General features: G+C 43.1%; 1 pseudogene; it reads right to left on the reverse strand.

The window, feature by feature from the left end:
- Positions 1-487: 487 nt before the first annotated feature.
- On the reverse strand, positions 488-1,458 carry LOC147822126 (olfactory receptor 2W1-like; annotated as a pseudogene).
- Positions 1,459-25,048: the final 23,590 nt, after the last annotated feature.

Raw genomic sequence — 25,048 nt, forward strand, 5'->3', positions numbered from 1 at the left:
TGTTTGTCCTTTTCCATTTAGTTTAGTTTGCTTGTTATTATAATGTTCTCCAATTTGATCCATATTATCATAAATGGAAAAACTAGTTTTTGTAAGTCAAAATAATATTCCTTTGCATACACACTACATTTTATTTGCATTTATCCTTTGATGAGAACTTAGTTTTATTATACACCTTGGCTATTGTGAGTATTGACTATAGTGAACATGGATAAGCAGGTATCTTTTTCTTTTTTTTTTCTTTTTCTATAGATGAATGGACCAGGAAGCCCATTGTGTCTATTGTGAGTAAATATTTGAGAAGGATCAAGAAAAAGGAAAAGGGCTCTATATTAGATTTCAAAAGGAAGAATATTCTAGCTTAAAATTTTTCTGGTTATTAATTAGTTAATATTTGGAGAGGGGAACTGTTTTCTTTGAGGTAGGTTATAGATGCTCATTTAGAAAAGCAGAAATGATATATCAGTGTTTATTGATGTGTTTATTTGTTTGCTCCAGGTGACAGGCCAAGATCATCTGTGTTTTATACACTTCATCCCACTCGGGGATTGCAGGATCCTCTTCAGTGCTCTCTTCACATCCTGGTTTCTCAGGGTGTAGATGAGTGGTTTGAGCACTGGGGTGATAACACAGTACAAGAATAACAAGAACTTGGCCTGTGTTCTCTTGCCTGGGGGCTGGAATTACATGTAGATGCCTGATCCAAAGTACATGGTGACCTCCAGCAAGTGGGAACTGCAGGTGCTGACTGCCTTCTGACTGTCTTCAGTGCAAGGAAGGTAGCTTCAGTACAGTCCTGCCAATGAGGGTGTAGGAGATGAGCACTATCAAGGGAGCCACCATTCCAAATGGTATGGCTCCAATAGACAAGGCCTGCTCATTAGCAGTGGTGTTCCCACAGACCGGCTTGATGAGAACAGATATCTCACAGAAGAAGTGGTCCAGGGTGTGGTGCCCACAGAGGGGGAGATGGAGAGTAAAAGTGTCTTGGAGCAGAGCATTGGCCAGGCTGCTGGACCAGGAGGCAGATGCCATCTGCACACACACCCAGGGATGCATGATGAGAGTGTACTGGAGTGGCTGGCAGATGGCCAAATAGCGATCAATGGGCACCATGGCCAGCAGGATGCATTCAGCATAGGCGTTCCAGTTAAAAAGATAGGCCTACATGATGCAGATCCAGGAAGCAATGGTTTTGTCTGGTCCCCAGAGATTTCTCAGCAGCTGGGGCACAATGGCACAGGTCACACTGAGGTTCACCAGAAGGGTTTTCCAGGAAGAAGAGCATGAGCATCTGGAGTCTGGGGTCCACCAGGAAGAGGAGGATGATGGAGCTGTTCCTCACCAGAGGATGTAGGAGAGGAAGACCAGTGAAATGGGGGACCTCTTCAGCCACAGAAACTCTGAGAAGCCCAGCAACAGGAAAGTATTGGGAAAGCTGATGTTTGGTCTTTCCATGATATCAATGTCTAATATATGGTTAGAAGGAAGAGGACAGATTTTGACAATTATGCCTTTTGAATATAACTTTTACATTTCTTGTTTCCTAGCTTTATTCGTTAGTGTATATTTGCAATATATAAAGTTCATTTGAAGGCACATGATGGAGACAACCCTGAGCAAGGTACAAATTCATTAATTGGGTTTTCATAGTAAAACACTGAGTGCCTATTAGCACACAATGCTCTGCCTGCATATGAATAAAACAACCCCTACTCCACTGATTAGAATAGAAGTGTCAGTAATCCTTGATGCTGTGATGTCTTGGATGGCAAGACAATAGCACAGCTAAAGGCAGTATGACTAGTGCAGAAAACTCCTATAGAGGCAAAAATGAGTCCATGGGAAGAAACAATTTTCCCATTAATCAATGATCTGTTCATATTGGAATATATAGTTTCCTTGTTGCTATGACCCTGGTCAAGTCAGTTCTCTCCATCTCACTCTTCCCTGTATCACCCATTACCTCTTCTGAAAGATGCATGATCAATAAATAGTGGGAAGCTCCAAGAGATGGTGTCTTAGCCAGATAAGAGCTCTTACTGTCCTGGACTCCCAGTTTTTCATTAAGGTCTAGTCTTGTCTTTTTGTTTAAGTCTGACTGCCATACACTAGTTCATGTGATTGGGTGTCTGATCAGCCTCCAATAACTGGCACCCATACAGGGACTGATTGTCTTACCAAGTGAAGACCAATCTCAGTGCATGACTAGAGAATGGATATGATATGGTGTGAGGACTTCAAAGTGCTAAAGAGAGAGAGAGAGAGAGAAAGAGAGAGAGAGAGAGAGAGAGAAAGGAGTCTGGACAACTGGAGCTACCAAGGTTGGTGCTCACTGCCAAGAAAACGTGTTAGCCTGACACTAAAACTTGAGGCAGAGTATGTGGGCCAACAAATAGACATAAATCTCACAGTACAGAAAACTGACACCACAGTATAGGGCTCCCTGCTTGACTATACTGACAATGTGGTTCACGGGTCTTCACCTTGCTTTGTGAGAGGAAACATTTGGAGATGGAGACTAGCAAATAACTTGATGAGATAAGCACAGATGGGTTGGAATTTTGGGGAAGTGCTGGTGATTGAACACAGGGCCTTCACATTGAGCTTTACCCCCAGTGCTTTTAACATTTTTATTATGAGATATGAATTTGCTAAGTTCCTGAGTTGCCCAGGAAGTCCTTGAATATACAGTCCCTCTGGATCAGCCTGCCAGAGTGCTGGAATTATAGGTATGTGCCACCCATCCTGGCCTGATAAGCAATCCTGGTCAGAGCCCAGAAAATCAGAATGCTCAAAAGGAATGTGGAGAGTAAGGCCAGGCTCAGGAAGTTTCAGATGGGAATGAGGACTCAGCCTACAGGCCACATGTGTTAATCTCTGGCCAAACATTTGCCTATATTGTGTCTAAGATTTGTGAGATAGCTGAGTTTACAGGTGGTTGCCTAACTGATTTGCCAGAAGAAATGCGAAAGCAACTTGACATTTATGCTGTGGGATGGTTACTAGTGGCTGCTTTCCTCAGAGAGCCAGAAGAAAAAGAAGAAATAATTTAAAAAATTGAATTTTTCCCATCCCCCCCAAAAAAATCTATAAAAAGTTGGAGCCAAAATAAGTTTGTTGATGAAGAAAATTGTACCTAAAAAGAAGCCAAGTATTCCAAGCCAGGTAAAGAAGGAACACATATTGAGGATTTTGCAAGAATGGAAAAGTTCCTAATCATTCCAAACTCCAAGTTTCAAAGGGTAAAATTTTACTTTCATGGAGAGCCCCACCTAGGGACCTGGTCCCTGGTATTCATTTCACTGTGCTTAGGCCTTATCAGCAGAAGCCACTGCACATGGTCAAAGGATCCTGGCTATAGCTAAACACAGATCTGAATACTGTACCCATGATGCTTTTGTTAAACATGACCACACACATCCTGTGACAGACTGCACACAAATTTTGCTACTCAGGGAGGACTCCTTAACCAGCACAAGCACCTCCTCCCTTTGTCTTGTTCACTAGCTTGTTCCACTCACTCTACTATCCAGAACTCTTTCACCCACACATTTATTCAGAAGTTCTCACATTCCCTCCTGGTGACCCCCTAACCATAACCAAAACAAATGAAAGAAGCTACCTCCCCAAATGGCAAAGCACAAGAGGAGATCAGGCCCCTGCACTATTTTTACCCAAAATTCACAAAGTGAACCAAAATAAATGGGAGGAGCTATCTTCCCAAATGGCAAAGCACAAGGAGTGATCAGGCTCCTGTGCTGTAGTTGCCCAAAGTTACAAAATAAAAATTCACAATGTGAAACCAAACTGAAACCAAAAGTTAGCAACTAGGGGATTTCCAGGGTTTCTCACTCAGCCAAGGACTTAACCTCTAAAATATTACAGAGAGTTTTAGGAAAAATTAAAAAGTTAATGCCACTAGAATGCCAGGTGCTATGCAGAATACAGATACTTGATATGAACAGCAGTTTCCAGTAAGTACGTGGCCCAATTCAAATCCAGATACCCCAGTAGGCCAGGAGAGTTTAAGAAATTAGCAGATAGGGCCAGGCTTTTAGCTCAGTGGTTCCGCTACCTGCCTCACAAGTGCAAGGACCCAAGTTTGATCCCCTGTACCCCCCCCCCAAGAAAAGAAAAGAAATTATCAGATGGCCCTTCTGGTAGGGATACAAGCGAGCGCCCTGGAAAATTTTATGAGTGGCTTTGTGAGGTCTACAGAATATACACACCATTAGACCCTGCTGTTCCAGATAACCACCAGTTAATAAATAGGACCTTTGTTACTCAGTCAGCTCCAGGAATTAGAAGGAAGATTCAGAAGCAAGATACTTGGGAAAGCATGAATATAATGCAACTGTTGCAATTAGCTAGGGAAGTATATGTGAACAGAGAGTAGGTGAGAGAGAGAGAGAGCAAGCAAAGAAGGAAGATGAGCAAGATAAGAAGAGAGCAATGATTATGGCAGCCAAGGAAGAGAGAGAGAGAAAGACAGGGAATGAAAACAGAGGGAAAGCAGAAAAAAGGTTTTAGGTGTAAAGACTTAGAGTTTGACCAGTGTACATATTGTAAAGAGAAAGGACACTATAAGAATAAGTGCCCAAGGCTCAAGGAAAAGAAAAAGCAGGACTTAAAGGAAAGGAAGGACACTGGCACATTGTTGCCTGTGATGGAGGACAATGACTGACACAGACCAGGCTCAATGCAGCCCATAGTCTATATAAGGATAGGAGGCCAGAACATGTCCTTTATGCCAGACAGTGGCACAGAACATTCAGTAGTAACAGCTCCAGTTGCCCCTCTGAGCAGAAAGCACATCCAAGTGATTGGTGCCACTGGAATTTCAGAAAAGCTCCAGTTCTGCTATGAAAGGACATGTGAAATTGGAGGACATAAAGTGAAACATGAATTCTTGTATATGCCAGAATGTCCTATCCCCTTACTAGAAAGAGATTTATTATCCTAATTGGGAGCTACAATAACTTTCACTCAACGAGGAAATGCATCTCTGCATTTAGACCCAGGAAGAGATCTCATCATGATGGTAACTACTAAAAGGAAGGATGAATGGCAATGTTACAATGTGGATGATGTTTGCCAAGGTGCACAAGAATTATAAACTATGTTTCCTGGAGTATGGGCAGAGGAATCATCCCCAGGCTTAGCTAACAATCATTCACCCATAGTTATAGAATTAAAAGACAATTCGGCCCCCATTGCTATAAACAATATCCGATGCCCAGGCAAGCCTGAATTGGAATCAGGCCTCATATCATGAGATTAAAGGAATTTAGACTTAGAATATAAGTCACCTCAGAACATCCCTTTGCTGCTGGTTTGAAAACCTGATGGGAACTATAGGCCAGTGCAAGATCTATAGGCTGTAAATGATGGAATAGTAATGCTGCACCCAGTGGTCCCTGAAGCTTATACTTTTCTGGGTCTAATACCCCCAGAGGCAGCATGATTTACTTGTTTGGACTTGAGATGCCTAATTTTGCCTTTACATCACTCCCCTTAGTCAACCCATCTTTCCATTTGAATAGGAGGACCAAAGTGATGAAAAAAAGACTGAGTTTACTTGGACCAGATTGCCACAGGGGTTTAAAACTCACCCATGCTTTTTGGGAAAGCCCTAGCCAAGGACTTGCTTGCATTCCTTATGGAACAATATAGCTGTGTCCTGCTGCAGTATGTGGCTGACTTACTGTTATGCAGCTCAACCCAAGAGCGGTGCTGGGAAGGCACCAAAAAGTTGTTGCTGCACCTACAAAAAAAATGGATAGAAGGTATCATGGGCGAAAGCCCAGATTTGCATACAGCATGTTAAATATTTAGAATTTCAAATAACACAGGGCATGCATTGCTTAGGAAATGAAAGGTTATTACTGCCATCCCTAAACCCCAAACAAGCAACTGAGACAGTTTCTTGGGGAGGCAGGTTTCTGTAAAATTTGGATTCTGGGTTTTAAAAAAACATCTAAACTCCTTTATGAAGCCCTAAAGGGACAAGAGGAGAATCATCTGCATTGGACTGTAGAACAGGAGGAAGCTTTTAATAAATTAAAAATTGAATTAGGGAGCTGCCCCAGCCCTAATCATACCAGATGTAAAGTGGCCTTTCACTCTATATGTGACTGAGAAAAACCATGTGGCCCTTGGAGTGTTGACCCAAGTAGGCCCATGGAATCAACTGGTGGCATATTTGTCTAAGAATTTAGATCCAGTAGCAAAAGGATGGCCTCCTTATCTTTGGGCCTTAGCAGCTTCAGTTCTCTTGATCCAAGAAGCGAAGAAGCTGACTTAAGGTCAGGAACTGACTGTGAAGGTTCCACACATGGTCCTAGAACTGCTGAACACAAGGGATCATCTTTGGTCTTAAATAATTGGGTTACTCTGTATCAAGCCCTTCTCTGTGAGAGCCCCTACTTGTGGTTTATTCCTGTAAAAGTTTTAAATCCTGCTACCTTTTTGCCCACAGAGACAGGCCCTCCTGATCATGATTGCTTGAGTGTCACTTATGAGCTCTTTTCTAGCTGCCCTGACTTGCAAATGACACCTTTGTCTAATGCTGACCTCATTGTGTTCACGGATGGGAGCAGCTTCACAGAAAATGGGGTTCGTCATGCTGGATATGCAGTAACCACAAAGGATGAGGTGATCCTAGCTGGGACCCCTTCCTTTTGGCTGGTTAGCACAATGGGCTGAGTTCTGGGCACTCATACAGGCAATCTGGTGGGGAAAGGGTAAAATGGTATGTATATATATATATATATATATATATATATATGGACTCTCACTATGCATTTGCTCCATGGCATGATTCATCAAGAGCAAGGTCTTCTCACAGCAGAAGGGAAGCAAATCAAGAATAGACAGGAAATTGTGCAGTTGCTAGAGCCAGTGTGGGAACCTAGCAAAGCCACAGTAATACATTGTTCAGAACATCAGAAAGGAAAAGTCTTCATTGCACAAGGTAACAATAAAGCTGATTCTGAAAGCCAAGAGACAATTCATGCAAACCCCTACTCTCACCACTCAGGAGCCTGGTGAGTCAATGTGCAGCTGAAGAATGTGAGGGCCAGGAAAGGCAGCAAGGACTGTTGTGCTATGCCAGATCATGACTACTCTGAGTTTCTTTGTTTTCAAACTGTGGGTGTTTAAGCCTAGTGTTAAAAAGTTTGATGAACTCTATGTAACTTTTAAAATGGTAAAATGAGAACTGGAGGGGTATTCTTTTATGATGCTCTTTGATGCCTGCCCAAAGGAACATTATGGGGGACCTGGGGTAACTTCTGACTGTGGGGGCTATTGTAATGAGAAATTATGTTGCAAAGACAAAACACAAGTTTGGATCAATGACTCCCTTGTTGGATGAGCCACTACTAATAGTAATAATTGTAAACAAGGTCAGTATAATCCAATATCTATGTATCTGTCAGCCCCATGGAATCCTATTTGGTTGCAATGAATAGTGTATCAGGTTTATATAGGGTATCAGTCCACCCCTAGACATGGGCCCCAAAAGATAAAACAGTGGCCATTGCAAATTAAAAAGATATGGGAAATTGTTCCCCCTGAAATAGGAAAACCTCCTGCTCTCCAAAAAATCCAAGCCATGCTAAAAGGTTATCCCTGAAATTACACAGAAATAGATATGTTAAATTTAATAAGCAGTACCCGTACATTGCTGATGCAAGCAAACAGGGAGCTGGCATCAGATTGCTGGTTATATGCCCCCTTAAATTTGATGAATTGTGAAGCAATAGGAATGTACACCAACACAACCCTTGTCACCAGAACAGCCATGCACTCACTTTTGAGATACCCAACTAGGACAGTTGGAAATGGGACTTGTTGCCTAGGACAGAATAGGAGTAATGAGGAAAATAATGAAACCTGCACCAACTTAGTCTTCTTGAATGAGGAAAATAACTATGCAGAACCTAATGAGACCTTTTTCATCCGTGAGGATGAAGTGTACAAAGTGATCTTGGGAAAAATCACCACAAAGTGTACTTTGGGGATTCTAATCCCAAATTTGTCTGTTTACACTCTGGCAGCCATAAAATGTGCCTTTATAAATTGCTTCCCTGGTGCAAATAATTCAAACAAAGAGAGACCCTGTTGTGCTACCTATCTTAACCAGACTTGCAATCACCAGCAGTCTCATTTTGGGGGAACATCCATTGGCCTAGGGCAAAAACAGTATATTTCATTAGGACAAGATATTAGAAGAGACCTCCAGGAAATCTGAGATGACTCCAAGCCCTAGAAACTCAGCTAGATTCTCTAGTCCATGTTGTGCTGCAGAATAGACAAGCTCTTGATTTGCTCACAGCTCAAAAAGGGGGAACCTGTTTATTCCTCAGTGAAGAATGTTGTTATTATGCTAACAAGTCTGATAAAGTATGAGAATCACTGGATAAATTAAAAGATCAAATTAAGACATTTGATAATGAATTTGGTACAGAAGAGTCATCTTATGGAATTGATTTCACTTGGAAAGGATGGAAAACATGGATAGGACCCCTTTTGAGCCCTCTCCTTGCTATCATATTAGAGCTGATATTTGGTACTTGTGTTGTCCAATTCATTTCAAAATCAGCATATTGTTGCTGCTCAACATTATGAAATGATGCTAATAAGAAATGTAGATAAATTAGATAAAACATATTATGGATAGAAGAATTATCCTGAAGCAGACAAAGGGAGGAATGATAGAGAAAATTTAAATATAGGTTAGTTGTTAAGGTAGTTGAAGTAGAATAGGTAATGCATTCCTTTAAGATTTACCTTTCCCATAACTCTTGTTGTTTAAGGTGATGGATAATTGACCCTTTGACCTGTAACCTAGCTATAGATAACATTTTTCCTTGAGAAAAACAAAGTAGAAGTATTTGGGTAGTTTAAAATGTATATGTTTTAAGTGCCAACTGTTTTTTATATGTTTGTGACTACAACTAATAGCAGGAACTAGTTGTAAAAGGGAAATAGAAATTTTACTGACTAAGACCACGAGGAATGAGGTAATGGCTAAAAGAAGATATAAAAGGAAATGTTAAAACAAAGGACCAGATGGACATTGATCAGAAGAGTTTCTGGTGGTCCCACCTGCTTGCAAGTAAAGGTTTGGTTTTTAACCCAAATTCTGTGTCTCTGTGCATTTCTTTCTGCAATTCCAGAACACTACCATGGAGCCAATCATGCCCACTGCAGAGAACATAACCAAAGAAATGTGGCAGGATGTCGACAAACTATCTGTGCTCCATTACAGCATTATTCAAAATAGTCAAGATGGTGAACTGACTGAGTGTGTGTCAGTAGAAGAAGGATGAGGAGAACATGGTGTGTGCATGCAGTACAATAGCATTCACCCTGGAAAAGACAAGAAACCCTGCCGTTTGGGACAGGTGGTTAAACCTGGGGCCTCCATAGTCAATGAAATGTTCCAGGCACTTTCTCTGTGAAAAACACCAAGGAAAGATTCAGTTTAGCTTGGCCTACCAGCTTTTGGGAGTACTAGAAAACTCTTCTCAGGAATGAGTGAAATATTCCACTAGCTTCTCATGTTGCCATTGAGTCAGATGTGATACCATTGAGATGGTTGGGTTTCCAGAGAGTCCATCCCTCATGCTGCCCTGCAGAAACTCCAATCCCATTTTGTCATTACCATCCACACACCCACATGGCACCTAAAGCCACCCTGGCCTGGCCCTACACCATCCCAGCTCCCCAGCCCGTGCTCAACCTGGCCAGGCCCCAGCTCCTCTGAGAGGCCCTGAGCCTGGTACTACACAGCTAGCTTCTCCTCTGGCTCCAACTGACCCATGGATGGACACATGTCCTGTTACACCAAAACCAGCATCAGGACCTCTGTGAATCCCAGGCCTCCCTGCTCTGTCTCAACATGTTACCAGGAGTTCTTTTTCAGTTTTCATTAGTAAATATCTGCTGTGTGTGTTGTTTACACTTCTCACGGGCAGTTGGTGCATGAAAACAAAACATCTTATTCTTTCTTCATCCACTCCTCTCACCTATTTTTGTCATCCTGTGTTCCTATTGTGCACATATATGCAGCATGTAATGGTCACCTCAAAATTGCCAGCTTTTCCATTTATAACCCTTGAATATGTTTTGTTTTGTTTTTGGTACTGGGAATCAAACTCGGGACCTTGCGCTTGTGAAGCAGGCCCCAGAAACACTGAGCTAAATCCCCGGCCCAACAACCCTTGAATTTGTCTTCCCTGCACATGCCGGCCTCTAGCAACTACTTCACACTTGCGTAAATAAATAAATAAGTAGATTCCAGGTTACTCATTTCCTTCCACACCAGAGGGAGCTCCCTCTCCATTGTGGCCCCCAGAAGTGCTCATGCTTGCCACTCTGGTCCACTTCCTCACAGCTTGCTCACACTCAGCCACCCCAACTCACCTGAAAATGGGGTTTCTCTCTATATCAGGGAGACTTCTTACTCCTTGTCCTAGATTCTGCCCAATGCCCTAGACTTCTTTGAAATTTTATTTTATCTTAAGCTATTTGCTTCTAACATCATGTGAGATATTGAATGACAGAGATTTTCTGTTTGTTTTCCTACTGATTTTCCCTAACACCTGACTTAGCCCCAGTCCTCACTGGAGGCTCAGTGTGTGCAGGTGTTATGGTTCCCCATTCCTGCACTTTAGGTTCCTGTGGCTGCTATTTCCATTGTTTGCAACTTCCAGAATTGCATACATCTTTTTAGCCTCAGTCTTTTCCTGTACTTAAAAGTACTGTGATGAGAGTGAAAGGAATTCAGCATCAGGTTGAAGAAGATTCTCTCCTCAGTGATCATTTTGCTTTCCATGGTTTACCTTCTGCTGCCTAGAATAACCACCCCTACCTTGACTAAGTCAGAGAATCTCCCTCATAGCCCTTTGCAGAACTCCCTGCAGGAGAAAGGAGGGTCAGCACACATGCTCACAAATAACTGGGTCTCCCCTCATTTACCTTGACAGTGAAGAGGCAAAGGTATAGAGAGTGAGGAGCCAGCAGTGGGAAAGTTGAGTCTTGGGTCAGGGATGTAGCTTCCTTCTAGGGTCTCAGGTTCCAGCCACAGAGAGGTGCAGTGCCCTGAATCCAGCCAGGAGAGGGATCTGTTGAGTGGAGCCTTTCTGAGATTACTGGCTGGATGCTCTGAGACCTGAGCTGCTCCAGTACATAATTAGCTCCAGGGCTGAGGTTGTAAAAAGGAGTTGTCCAGAGGGATTTACACTTCGTTTAGTTTATTGTCTTTGGAATTGTCTTTTCCCAGGGTGTCTGCTTGAGTAGTTGAAGGCCTGACCCTGACAAAATAAAGTTGTCATTTACAGGATTTAAATGGACTTCATGTCCACAGTGCATTTTCCTCATGTCTCCCTAGCAATGGTGGTGCCCAGAGTCAGCCTGATGCTACACACAGGAATTCTCTTCAAATCTTTTATGGTTTCCCATCCAAGTTCTATCCAGGCCATCCTTTCTGAACTTCTGAGGCCAGATGAATTCCAATGTATTGAGTGATATGAGAAGAGGGAGATTTCATGGCTAATTATGCCTGAAGCCATGTACTTCAAACACAGACAAATCACTTCAGCAGAACAGTGAGACTCTCTTCAGCTGTGTAGACATTTAGATTGTAATCCATGGCATCTTTATGCTGTGCAGTGTTTTCCATACTGTTTTTCTTGGAATGTATTTTTACCACATTGAAAAACTCTCATGTTGTTCAAGATTCCATTATTGCTGTCAACTCTACTCCTCAGAGTGAGCTGGAGATGACATTGCCTGGCATAGCTTTGGACATGTTATTGGCCACAGTTACTCTTCCTTGGAAGGGGAGTGGAGGTGAGCTGGTCAAGCCAAGCACAGAGAGATGCATCACAAGACATGGATGGTTAAGGCTCAACCCTGGTGGATGTTATCTCCACCAGCCTCCTGCTGTGCCCACCCTTTTTCAGGAAAGGTAACACAGATGTAACCCACAGGAGAGGCCACAGGTCCCCACCACCTGCCCAGTGTCCTCTGGACCTGGACCAGGTAGTTGGATGTGGAGAAGCTGAGTCTCTAGTTTCACATGGAGTGAAGTCTTGGTCCCCAGGGAGACTGGCATGACAGTGTGACACCCATGAGGAAGGAGGAGCAGGAATAAGAATGAGAAGGACACAAGGAGGTGAGCAGAGGGAGAGGAGGAGAAGGGAACATCAGTGACCAGTGCATCTCCACTGCAGACAGAATCCTTGCAGCAGCAACAAGAAGAAAAGCAACTTCATTTTCCTCTGTTATTTTCCATGCCTTGTTGTTTTGCTAATTAACCTTGATTTTAGGCTGGCTAAGGGACAATATTTAGTTTTTGTAGAATCACCAGTATTCTGTATCCTTAAGTCAAAATGACCATGAAAGGCAAAACTTTTAAATTAATTTAGAACATCAAGGCTAACACTATAGCCCCACTAATGACTCTCAGGAAAAAGGACTCCAGAGCTGCTTCCCAGAGTGGCAAGGATGATGGGATGAGTGTGTTTGAAGTGAGGGGAGGGATTGCAGGGCCATTCATGGCAATGTGTCTTTTTTTTTTTTTTTTTTTTTTGGTACCGGGGATTGAACTTGGGTCCTTGTGCTTGTGCAGCAGGCAGTGAAATCACTGGGCTAAATCCCCAGCCCATGTGTCTTTTCTTTTAAGACAAAGTCTTGCTATGTATCCCAGGCTGGCCTTGAACTCATGGTGATCCTCATGCTTCAGCCTGCAGAGTACTGGGATTTCAGGTGTGTGCCACTCTACCTGGCTATGTCTTTTTCTGTAATACTCTATAAAAAATCATTTAAACATTTAAAGTCATTTTTAATCACACCATATATGCTGAAGCTTTTCCTGAGCAATTTTGTTTGTGACTGGTTAAATTGTTATTTTGGTGCTTGTGGTGTGGGGTCTCTGGCTAGAACCTGCTGCTCTGTGACCTTGCTGAAGCTGCACACATTCTCCTAGCTCCTCTCCTTTGAGGGCATCAGTCACATGGATAATTTGGAACTTGGAGCCCTCCACAGGGACCTCGTTTTGGCCTAAACACATCATTCATCTTTCCCTAGCTCTGCACAGTTACTTTCTCTGGTCCCTGGCAGTAAAGCTGTCAGCAAATGATTCCAGGGAGGCAGGGTCATTACATAACGGGTGTGTCAGTCCATGTTGATGTGCAAGAATGCTCGCCTTTTGGGAATCTTGCTGCCTTCCTTACTGTTTGAAGGACACATATTATTCCTGGGGTGACACTGTGGATGTAGTTTTCTCCTTTAAAGGTTTGAACTTTTTTTATTATTGCCAGTTTGGGCTGCACGATGTTTACTTTCCTCTCAGGCAAGGGCTAGTGTTCTGAGGGCATCTGGGCTCTCTTGATCCCCTTCCCTCTGCCCATCCCCCCCATCTTCAGGTCGCCTTTCCCTATTATTACTGTCACTACTACTATTGTAGTGGATGTTTATGATATACAAAGATTACATTCACTGTAAGTAGTTGGTACATATACATGATACATTGTCAACATTTCCAAGTCCCCTTCTCCTCTTCCCCTCTTCTTCTCCTTCCCTTACCATCAGTCTCTTAGTCACTTTCACATTTGCAAAAGATCCATCGCCTTGTTTCATTTTTATCAAACTTTTATTTTATTTTTTATTTGTACTTTGGATTACTCAAATGAGAGAACTAGTACAGTATTTAGGTTTGTGTGTCTATTTATTTCACTTAACATTACATTTGCAAGGTACATCCATTTTCCTACAAATGTCTCAAGTTTATCCTTCTTTATAGCTGAGGAGTATTCCATTATGTATAGACACCACATTTTCTTTATCCACTCCTCTGTTGTTGGACATACAGGCTGCTTCTAAGATCTGCCATTGTGTGATCTGCTGCTATAAACCATGGGTACATGAGTTTCTCTTATGTGATGTCCTCCAGTCTTTTGGGAAGATACATAGAAGAGGAATAGAAGAGCCAAGAAGAATTTCTAACTTCAGTTTTCTGAGAAATCCCCATACTTATTTCCATAGTGGTTGTACCAGTTTACATTCCCACCAATAGTGTAGAAGGCTTACTTTTTATGACAGTCTTGCCAGAATTTATTAATACTTGATTTCTCTTTTAAATTAACTTTATTGGTGCATTTAAGGTATATAATGTAATGACATTCATCATTGGAAATTTTCACTTTTATATAATTCATCTTGGACCTTATTTTTCCCCCATTCCCCTGCCCTACCTTCAACCCTTCCATCCCTCCATATCTACGAAGACTTTGTTTTCAATTTTTTCTTTTTCTCATATTAATTCCATTCCTTTTTTTCCTTTCACCTACCCCTTCCACTTCCCCTTCCTCTTTGGACATTTTCTTCCTATTTCACATCATCTATTATACCTTTCAGTCCTTATTTACACTTTTAATTTCTCACAGTAGAGAAACTATTTGGTATTTACACATGCGGGTCCTATTTATTTGATTTCTTTATGGTGGCCATTCTTCCTGGTGTAAGAGGAAATCTTAGTGTAGTTTCAATTTGCTTTTCTCTAATGGCCAGAGATGATGAACATTCTTTCATATGTTTATTGACCATTTGTACTTCTGAGAACTGTCTATTAATTTCACTTGCCCATTTTTGATTGTTTTTATTTTAGAGGGTCTAATGTTTATGTTCTTTATATTTTCTAGATATTAGTCCTCTGAGGAATTATACGAAATTTTTTTCCCATTCTGTAGGTTGTTTCTTCACTCTGTTGGTTATTTCCTCTGCTGTGCAGAAGCTGTTTAACTTGGTATAATCCCATTTGTTTATTCTTGCTGTTACATCTTGTTCAATTCAAATTCTGTTTAGGAAGTCCTTGCCTAAACCTACGACTTCAAGGGTTTTACCCATTTTATTTTCAGCAGGTTTGTATTTCTGTTTTAATACTTAGATCTTTCATCTATTTTCATTTTAATTTAGTACATGGTGAGGTATATGGGCCTAGGTTCAATCTTCTGCACTCATTTAAAAATTATTGTTAAGATATGAGATGACAGGTTGGCTTTGCTTTTCCAAATGTCACACTATTTATAAAGCATCATTTCTTTATCATTTCTTGGTAGCTTTCCTTGCTCTGAAGCCTGCTTTATCTTATATTAATATAGCTACTCATCTTTCTTTTGACATTTTTGTATTATATACTGTATAACTTATGCTTGGATCATATATAACTTTTTACTACATTTAGATATATATTACACATTGAATATACATACATATGTGTATATATATATATATATATATTTGTGTCAGCTGCTATAGTTGTATTTGAAATTAGCTTCTTTGAGGCAGAATATAGCTGAGTGAGACTACTTCTTAAACTGTTTATTTTGAGGTAATTTTACAGAAAACTGGCCAGAGTAGTAAAACACTCCCATTTAACTTTCACCCTGATCCTTTAATTTTAATTTTAGCATTATACTGCATTTTAATTATTCTCTATTTCTCCCTCACACATATACATAATTGTGAAAAACAATTTGTTAACAAGACAAAGAATGTTGCCTCACTAATCCTTAACACTTTGGTGTGTTTTCCCTAAATAAGAATAATCTACATTAATACAACTAAATCATAGCCTTATGATTTTATTTATTTATTTATTTATTTATTTGGAACCAGGGATTGAACTTGAGTCCTTGCGCTTCCGAGGCAGGTGGCGGAACCACTGAGCTAAATCCCCGGCCCATGCCTTATGATTTTAAGAAGACTAAAGCACACATCTGTCAAACATGGTGAAATTAATATTGAAGCAATTCTACCATGTGACCCATGGACCACATTCCAGTTTTGTCCCCTAAATGCCTTTTAGACTTGCAGGATTCTATTCAGCACTGTATGCTGTGCTCTATTGTCCACTAGCTTTAATCTCCTCCACTCTTGAACAGTTCCTCAATTTCTCTTTTTTCATGACCTTGCTTCACTGTACAGAGTGTCGGCAGTTAACTGGAAGCATACCGAGGTGCCTGTGTGTTTGTGGGTCCTAACAGTCAGCCATCAATCCAGTAGACATGAAGCACATGTGTTCTAATCCTGGTGATGTTAATTTTTCAGCTCTGAGATTGAAGACTTCTTCATTGTAAAGTTAGCAAGGTTTCTGAGCTCATAAAGTGAGACTAGTAAATCACCTGTAAAGAGGCATGCTAAAACTATATAAATAGAATTTGTTCACCAGACCTTCACTCACTAGTCTCAGCATCCATTGATGATTCATTATTCAAATTATATATTAGTTTGATGTTTACCATATAATTTTCTAGTGCTACCTTTTCTTCTGTATTTATTGTTGGCATCCTATTGTAAGATAGAACTTTCCATTTTCTATGTACTCATTTTTATTTTTATTACTATGTAACCACTATATTTCACTTTATTCAATGAGTTATAATCTATTACTCTACTTATACTCAAACTTTCCAACCTTTTACCAGCAGAGCTAATCTGATCTGATCTCTCTGCAGATGGACCCATTATTGTTTCCTCATCTCCCTGTTTGCTCCAGTCTCAAATCCGCAGCCCTTTTCCCCAACAACTTCTTTTTAACTGGGGATGGGTTTGAGAACCAAATTAAGAGTACTGGATATTTTCCTTGTTCTGGGGTTGTTACTGCTTTTAAGTACCCTCAACAAAGAGCTAGGACACATGTGCATGCTACTATCTATATTGTCTCTATTTATTTTAAAGCCATGAATATATTCTGATATTTCCAATAAAAATCCCTTTCCTTATATGGAATTCTCTTTCCTATAGTGAAAATTGAGGCCCCCAGTATCATCAACATTCTTTCCTATTTGCTCAATCCCTTAGTATCTGGCTTATCTCTGGCAACATTAGCTTTGTCTGCACCCCTGGCCAAGCTGGCTGTGACCCTACATCTGCTCCCTCATGCTCTGTTCTGGACCATGCTGCTTTGTGCCTACAGCCCCAGCCCCAACACAGGAGGACCCCAGGGAGCCAGCACCAACTTCTTGGGAGACTACAGGGCTAGAAAAAATATAGGAAAAGTTTTCTTAAACAGAACACCAAAAGCATCTTCCACAAAGGAAGACATCAATAAAGTGGGCCATGCTAAATATTAAATACTACTCTGAAAAACAACATTATGAGCACAGGGGAAGAACAAAATTAGAAAAAGTACACTTGATTGCACAAACTGATAAAGGGCCGAGAGCCACTATCTATGGAACATTCCAAAGAACAGATCAGAAAAAATGTAACAATCCAAAAGAAAAATTAAAGTGGCTGTATTATATGATTTGTCAAAATGATAAAACTAGTAAGATGCAAAGTTGGGATAGAAGCGTAGGTTTTTCTGCTCACTGAGCCACAGCACCTATGTGAGCTGAGATCACTGAGTTGTTTAGCTATGTCCTCACCTCTCTCCCCACAGGCCTCATGTACTGTGGCTCCCTGGGTTTCTGGTCAGCCTCTTTCTCCATGGAGCAGGTTCCCTGGGTGCTTGTTTCATGATGCAGGTCCTTCCTGGTGAGATGGGATTTTGACTGCATGGTTGACAAAAAAGTTCATTCTATACCCAAGAACAATGACACAGAAACCCTCCTGGAGAAAGAAATTTTGCAATACAGCCTGAGCCAACTTAGACCTTTGTTTCCTAGAACCATGAAAGTGTTACCAACATTGTGAGTCCATTTAAAGGGAGCTCTAGGTGTGAAGATATGTGAGCCTAGGCCAGTGGTCCTTCATCTTGATGTGCCTGAGCATTAGCAGGTGGCTGACTCAGACAGCAACTGCTGGACACCCCATCCCCCATAGGCTCCTGTGTCACCAGCTCTAGAGTAGGGCAGGCCCTAAGAATTTTTAGTCCTAACCCAGGAAGGTGATCCCCATCTGCTGGCCCCAGGACCACTGTATGACTTGGTGTCCTGAATGTTGGAAGAGACCAGGGTTCAGGGACTTTTTATGTGTAAGAGGAAACTCTGTCCCTGCCCTCTGGCAGGTACAGGGTTTCGGGAGTTCTGTGGCCAAACTGGGACTGAAAATGTGTTTCCTACTACATCTGAGGGGGTTGGGTAAAAATGTACCCACATCTACAGACAGATGTGGACTTAAATCTCAGTCCAGGGCTAACTGCTCCTGCAGTTACCTGATCTGTACAGCGTTGTTAATGTGAATCTCATGGACTCACTCCTCACATTGGAGAAATATAAAATGCTTTCCATGGCTCAGGCATGCTGCATGGCCAAGATTATTATGAACAACTGAGAAAGTCACATGAGATATATATATATATATATATATATATATATATATATATATATCCCACAGATATGACAGTATTAACAAGATGACAATAACCTATATGTGCTATATGTGACATGTATAACAATAAAATAATTTAACAAGGTTTGGATAATTAATAAGAAGTGAAAACAAAGTGTGTTCTCTGCATCTTGGCCTGACATGGTGCATGCACAGTGGTGCCAGCTCCCTCTGAACTCCGTCATGGCCTGGCTGGGGTCCTGCCATCCAGAGTCACTGTTGGTGTCCAGCCTCACTCATCCCCTCTGCAGTGGCCAGCATCTCTGCTATTCTCTAGCCCTGCATCCTGAGGTACTACAGGGCCCTAGCACCAGGAAGCCTGGTCCACCCCCAGCTCGGATCCCGTGCAGCACAGACACCTTCAGGAGCAGGAGTAGCGATCTCCACAGGACCCGCCAGGGTCTGAGGAGCCCTGGGGACTGAGGGGTTCATTCCTGAGATGCTGCCCGAGGACAGGCGCTCCTACGGGTACCCAGTGGGCTCTCAGATGAGACCTGCAGTGTGCACAGGTCCCCCCAGGGTCGGATCGTCCACAGAATGACTGCAAGTTCGAGCTGGGACAGCCAGGCTGTGCAGCCCCTGTCACTTTGAGAAGTGGGCCCTGGCTCTTCAGGTCCCTGCCGCCCTAGGCCAGAGGCGCCTTATTAGGGAGCCCAACTTGACTGACACTGGGGCAGGCTGCAAGGGGCACCGGGGGCAGAGGCCTACTTCCCCACAGCAGCCTGGGTGGATGCAGGCCAATGCTGTCACCCCACCAGAGGCCCCAACCTCCTGCCACCTCTTCCTTTCCTTCCCGTGCTGGGAAGCCTGACCTCCCAGAGGAGAATGCTGCGCACTTTGATTGCATGGCCAGAGCCAAGGAACCAGATATTTTTTGTTCTGTCTTTTCCTGAGAAGAATCTCTATGTGCATCTAGAAAGGAACAGTGTGACAGGAAGGTTGGCCCTCTGAACCCCTAGGAGCAGGGTGCCACACCCACCAGCTCTGCAGTCCCAGGAGTGCCTGAGCATTCTCCTGTCTTGGCCCCCTTTTCCCCATGCAGTGAGGGCTCCTGTATGGGCGCTCTGGCTCACACACCTGTCCCTCCCTTTAGCTCGGCCTGTCCCTGCCTCTTACCCAGGCAGGCTCAGGGGTGCAGGGCACAGCCGCGCTCAGAGGCAGGGCCTTAGCAGGTTCAGGAGACCATGGGCAAAGAGCTGCTGCTGGTGCTCTGGTGAGCCAGGGTGGGGTGGGGTGGGGTGGGGAGGGCCAGGCAGGGTGGGCCAAGAGGGTCCAGAGGTGTGGCCTTGGGTGCTGCCTTCCCCTCCTGAGGATGTCTACCAGGCCACTGGCTGTGCAGCAGCCTTGGTCCTCATCCCAGTGCTTGCTCTGAGATGTCCTGCCATGGGGGAGCAGTGCCCCCACGACCCCAGACCCCAGGATCATCTGCAGAATGGGGCTCTGAACACGCATGTCTGGTGGTGTGGAGAAACCAGGAGCATGGGACAAAATAGTTGATCTTGAGCATTGGATTTCAAGGACCTCTGTTTTCCCTTTTCTCCCTCTGTGTGTTTTAGAACTATTCCTACTTACACCTGTGACCACCTTCTCCCAGTACTGACATAGAACAGTGGCAGACTTCTCTTTTCTGTAGATTTCTAACATTGTTATTAGAAAGTTTGCAGCACATAAGGAGTGTGCTTGTGAGACCCAACTTAGCAAAACCAGTACCACATTGAGAACATTCCCCTCCATTTTGCAAATATGTGACTTCCAGCTGCACTCTGTCTCCCCAGAGAAAACCCCACCTCTAACCAATAAACAGAAACTGTGTTTCAGGTGATCTGCAACAAACCATTATCCAGGAGAATAGGAGGAACTAACTGTGCTAATCCTGGCTTCTGTAACCAGCTTCTGCAACAGTCTGTAAACCAGGGGAATGGGAAGAGGGACTTTTTCTGTGGTTTTTCCCTTTACATATGCAGTCCTTATTTCAGTTGGAGCCTTTGTCCTCCGACTTGGTTGGAGTGTACATGGGTCCCAGCTGGAAAATAAAGTTCTCCAGTAAGATCCCAGGACTGTGTTGTGGTTTGAGAGTTCATTGCTAATCTAATTCGGGGACAAGGTCCAACATCTGGAGGCCCCAGTGAAATCTCCTTGAGTTGACAGTCTTAGGCCTTACTGCTGCCTGGGCTGTCACTGACCTGCCTGAAATTTGGGGAGGCCACCCCGAGGCATTCTGGGGCCCCAAATTCAGTGGGTGTTGACAGAGGCATGCAGACCTTGTTTGGATTGGCACTGGAGAACTTTGTTTTGAAAACCTCTGGAGGTAAGGACCTGATGGTCTTTGTGGGTCATAACAGACAGGGGAAACAGAAGGAGGTTGGAAGTGACACAGACTCCTCTGTTTGGGTATTCACTGTGATGACAGGAATCACCCACCAGGTTAGAGTGACACAGGGGTGGCACTCAGTCATTTGTCTGGTGCCGTGTCTGTCTTGTTTGTCCTTGTGCTGTGTACTGTATTGTTCTCTCTTTCTACTCAGAAGAAGAAAAAGGCATGGGAAATTCTGAATCCAGGGCACCTATGCCTCTAGATTGTGTTTTGAAAAATTTTAAACAAATATATTTGAGGATAAGGAGGATAAATATGGGGTGAAGTTTTCCAAGGGAAAACTTTCTCTGAAAAACCCCCTTTCTCTGAAAAACCCCAGGCTCTAATCTCTCTTCTAGAATCTGTTTTCCACACCCATCAGCCTACCTAGGATGACTGCCAGCAACTTCTACAAACTCTTTTTACCTCAGAAGAAAGGGACCATATCATCCAGGAGGCGATTACTGCTGCCCTGGGACCTGGTGGCGACACTGCTCCTGACCATGCCCAATTTGTGGAGGCTCTCATGCCAGCAAAGCATCCGAATTGGGATCCCAACACAAATGAGGGTAAGAGTGAATTGGACACTTACTGCCAGTGCCTTTTGGGTGGACTCCACTTGGCAGCCTGAAAGCCTACTAATTTAACCAAGGTAAGTGACGTTCTAACCTTGCCACTATTAATCTAGCTTTTGTTTCTCAGTGGGCCCCAGACATTTAAAAAACATTACAGAAACTAGAGGGATTCCAGGGAAATGATAGATCTGAGCTCTTGGGCATTGCCCAGAAAGTCTTTGATAATAGAGATACACCAAAAGAAGCAGTCGCCAAGAGGCTTGGAAAAGTAACCATTGTGACACTGGAAGCTCATAAGACTAAGACACAGGGAGGAGAAAATCCACCACCCAGGGGTTCCAGAGGGAGATACAAAGGTGTTAAAAGGATTTCAGAGCCTCTTTCTTCAGGTTTGGGCAGAAACAAACCCACCCGGTCTGGCGGCACACCAACCTCTTGATGTGGTTACCCTCCTGGCAGCAGCAACCCCCATCACCATCAAACAATACCCCATCAGGACAGCTGCCAGAGAAAAAAGGAGGATTCATTTGTGAAAACTCCTGGATACTGGAATCCTGAGACCATGTAAGTTCCCATGGAATACTCCACTTCTTCCAGTATTAAAACCAGGCACAGAAGACTATCTCCCAGTCCAGGACTTACGTGAAATAAACAAAAGAGTAGAGACTGTTCACCCAACTGTCCTGAATCCCTATACACTGCTGAGCCTCCTGCCCCCAGAACGCAAGGTATATACTGTATTGGATCTCAAGGATGCTTTCTTCAACATTCCCCTGGCACCAGTGAGTCAACCTTTGTTTGCCTTTGAATGGGTGGACCCGAATTAGGGATTCTCAGGACAGTTGACCTGGACAAGGCTGCCCCAGGGATTCAAAAACTCCCCCCGTTGTTTGATGAGGCTCTAAATTGGGATTTGTCTCCCTATTGAATAGGTCACCCAAATGTGACTCTGTTAAAATATGTAGATGATTTGCTCATAGCCACAACTGACCTTGTGGCTGGCAAGGAAGCAACCAAGGATCTCCTTAAACTGTTACAAGGCCTCGGTTATAGGGTCTCAGCCCAAAAGGCACAAATTTCTGTCTCAAAGGCCACCTATTTGGGCTACCGATTATCTGAAGGAAAATGATGCTTTCAAGCCAGAGGATTCAAGCTATCCTCCAAATTCCAACTCCAACTTCAAAGTGCCAAGTCAGGGAATTTTTAAGGCCTCTTGGCTATGGTAGACTCTGCATATTAGGGTTGGGTGAAATTGCAAAGCCTCTATATTCAGTCACTGCCAGGGTGGGGGGTCCCCACTCTGTTGGACAGAGAAAGAAGAACAAGCCTTCCATAAACTAAAAGAGGTCCTTACTTCTGCCCTTGCTCTGGCACTCCCACACATCACAAAGCCTTTCCATTTGTTTATGACAGAAAAGGGAGGAATAACAAAATGGGCATTAACCCAAACCCTGGGACCTTGGAAAAGACTAGTGGGATACTTATCTAAGAGCCTGGACCCAGTAGCCACTGGATGGCTATCCTGTCTGCGAGCCATTGCAGCCACTGCCTTATTTGTAAAAGAGGCTGACAGAGTCTTGGTCAAGACCTGATTATTGTTGCCCCACATACAGTTGAGACATTGCTAAGAAGGGCTCCCAGTTGGTAGCTCTCAAATACCCGGTTAACTCAATATTAAGCCCAGCTCCTCTATCATCCTAGGATCATTTTTACCCAGACTGCAGCCCTTAACCTGGCAATGCTGTTCCCTGATCCCAAATTGGATGTGCCTGTCCATACCTGTGATGATGACATCTCTTCGTCTTCACCAGTTGAGTTTTACTTCACAAATCATAGCAGCTATATGGGAGAGGGCATCAGGTATACATGGGCACCAGTGGTCACACCGGAGGGACAGATAAAATGGGCTCAATCCCTAAGCCAAGGGTCTTTGGCCCAAAAGGCCAAACTGATTCCCTTAACACAGGCCTTATGGCTAGGAAGAGAAGAAAAACTATAAACATTTATACTGACAGCCAGGATGTGTTCATCACTGCTCATGTACACGGCGACATCTACAAACAGCAGGGCCTATTGACCTCAGAGGAAAACCCATCAAAAATAAAAAAGAGATTCTGGCCCTCTTGGAGGCAGTTTGGGAACCAAAGGCAGTGGCCATTGTCCATTGCAAAGGACACCAAAAGGTGGATCACTATGAGACAAGAGTAAACAGAGCAGCAGATCTAGTATCCAAGAGAGTGGCCAAAGAACCAGTGGAGCCAATTGATATCCTACCTGTAAAGCTGCTGGAACACTTACCAAATCAGCCAAACTATACCCCTGAGGAAGAAGTTCAAAATAAACAATTAGGAGCAATAAAACAGAGTTCTCTATGGTGGGAGAGACCCGATGGCTGCATTTGTTTGCCCAAAGTGTTGGAAAGACAGATACTTCAACAACTCCACTGTCTCACCCATTTTGGGAGGGAAAAATTAAGAGACCTGGTAAGATCTAAGTTTTACATCCCAAGACTAACTCTGTAGGCTCAAGATATTTGTTCCAGGTGCCATGTATGTGGCAAGGTAACCCCCACCCCCATGAGGCCCAGAAACATTGGAACTCAGTTTAGGAGGACCCAACCAGGAGAGCACTGGAAACTGGACTTCACTGAGATAAATGCAAGTAAACATAAATTCAAGTATTTACTAGTTCTGGTGAACACTTTTTCAGGGTGGGTAGAAGCTTACCCAACCCAGACAGAGACTGCAGCCATGGTCATGAAAATATTGCTCCAAGAGCTCATCCCCTGATTCGGCCTCCCATGCTACCTGAGGTCCGACAGTGGTCAGGACTTCACTGCCCAAGTATCATAACAGTTGACAAAAACCTTAAACATTAAATGGGAATTACATTGTGCTTATTGCCCACAGAGTTCAGGGCAAGTGGAAGGATGAACAGAACCTTAAAAGAGTCATTAACTAAATTTTTTTTAGATACAGGCAGAAAGTGGCCTGATCTCCTCTCTCTTGCCTTACTACACATTAGATGCTCCCCATATAGAGAAAAAAATCACCCCATTTGAGATCATGTACAGGAGACCTCCTCCTCTCCTCCCCAGAGTTAATTTGGAACAGACCAATGAATTCACTAACGATTTTTGATTTGGTCTCTACAAGTCTTACAAGAGATTCAGCTTGAGAACCATCACCGCATATGTGCCTCCAAAGGACAACGGCCTTTCCTGCCCCACCAGTTCAAACTAGGGGATCTCATCTTGGTTCGCTGACATCACTCACACCAAGCCAGGACCACCAGAGGATCACTCACCTTCAACATGTAAGGTCCTCAGCCATCCTGGGGACCAAAAGATAAGACTGGTACTGGAAACCAAACCATAATTATGCTAATTCTACATCTAATAAGGTTTTAGAAAAGTGATGCTAGCAACCCCTGTGCACCACAAACAAAAATTTGGGAACTCATGATGACTACAAGTGACAGAGTGGTCAGCCAAGTTAATAAGGGTCCTGATGCCAGCCAAGTTAAATTCAGTTTAAGTCTGTACAGTTTGTTTTCAGAAACATGGAGTCTAGCAAGAAGAATAGAAGGAGTTTAGATTTATTATTCATGAAAAGAGGTGGGCTCTGCTTAGCCTTGGATAAAAGATGCTGTTTTTATGCCAACCATTTGGGGATTATCTGTGACACCATAGCTATGCTAAGAGAGGATTTAAAGAAAAAATATTGGAATCAAAAAGGCAATGCTGGTACCAAACTATGTTCAATTGGTCAGC

This window comes from Heterocephalus glaber, unplaced genomic scaffold (genome assembly GCF_053883595.1).
Source record: "Heterocephalus glaber isolate CG9 unplaced genomic scaffold, H.glaber_assembly_v1.0 deba00001673, whole genome shotgun sequence".
Classification (NCBI taxonomy): domain Eukaryota; kingdom Metazoa; phylum Chordata; class Mammalia; order Rodentia; family Bathyergidae; genus Heterocephalus; species Heterocephalus glaber.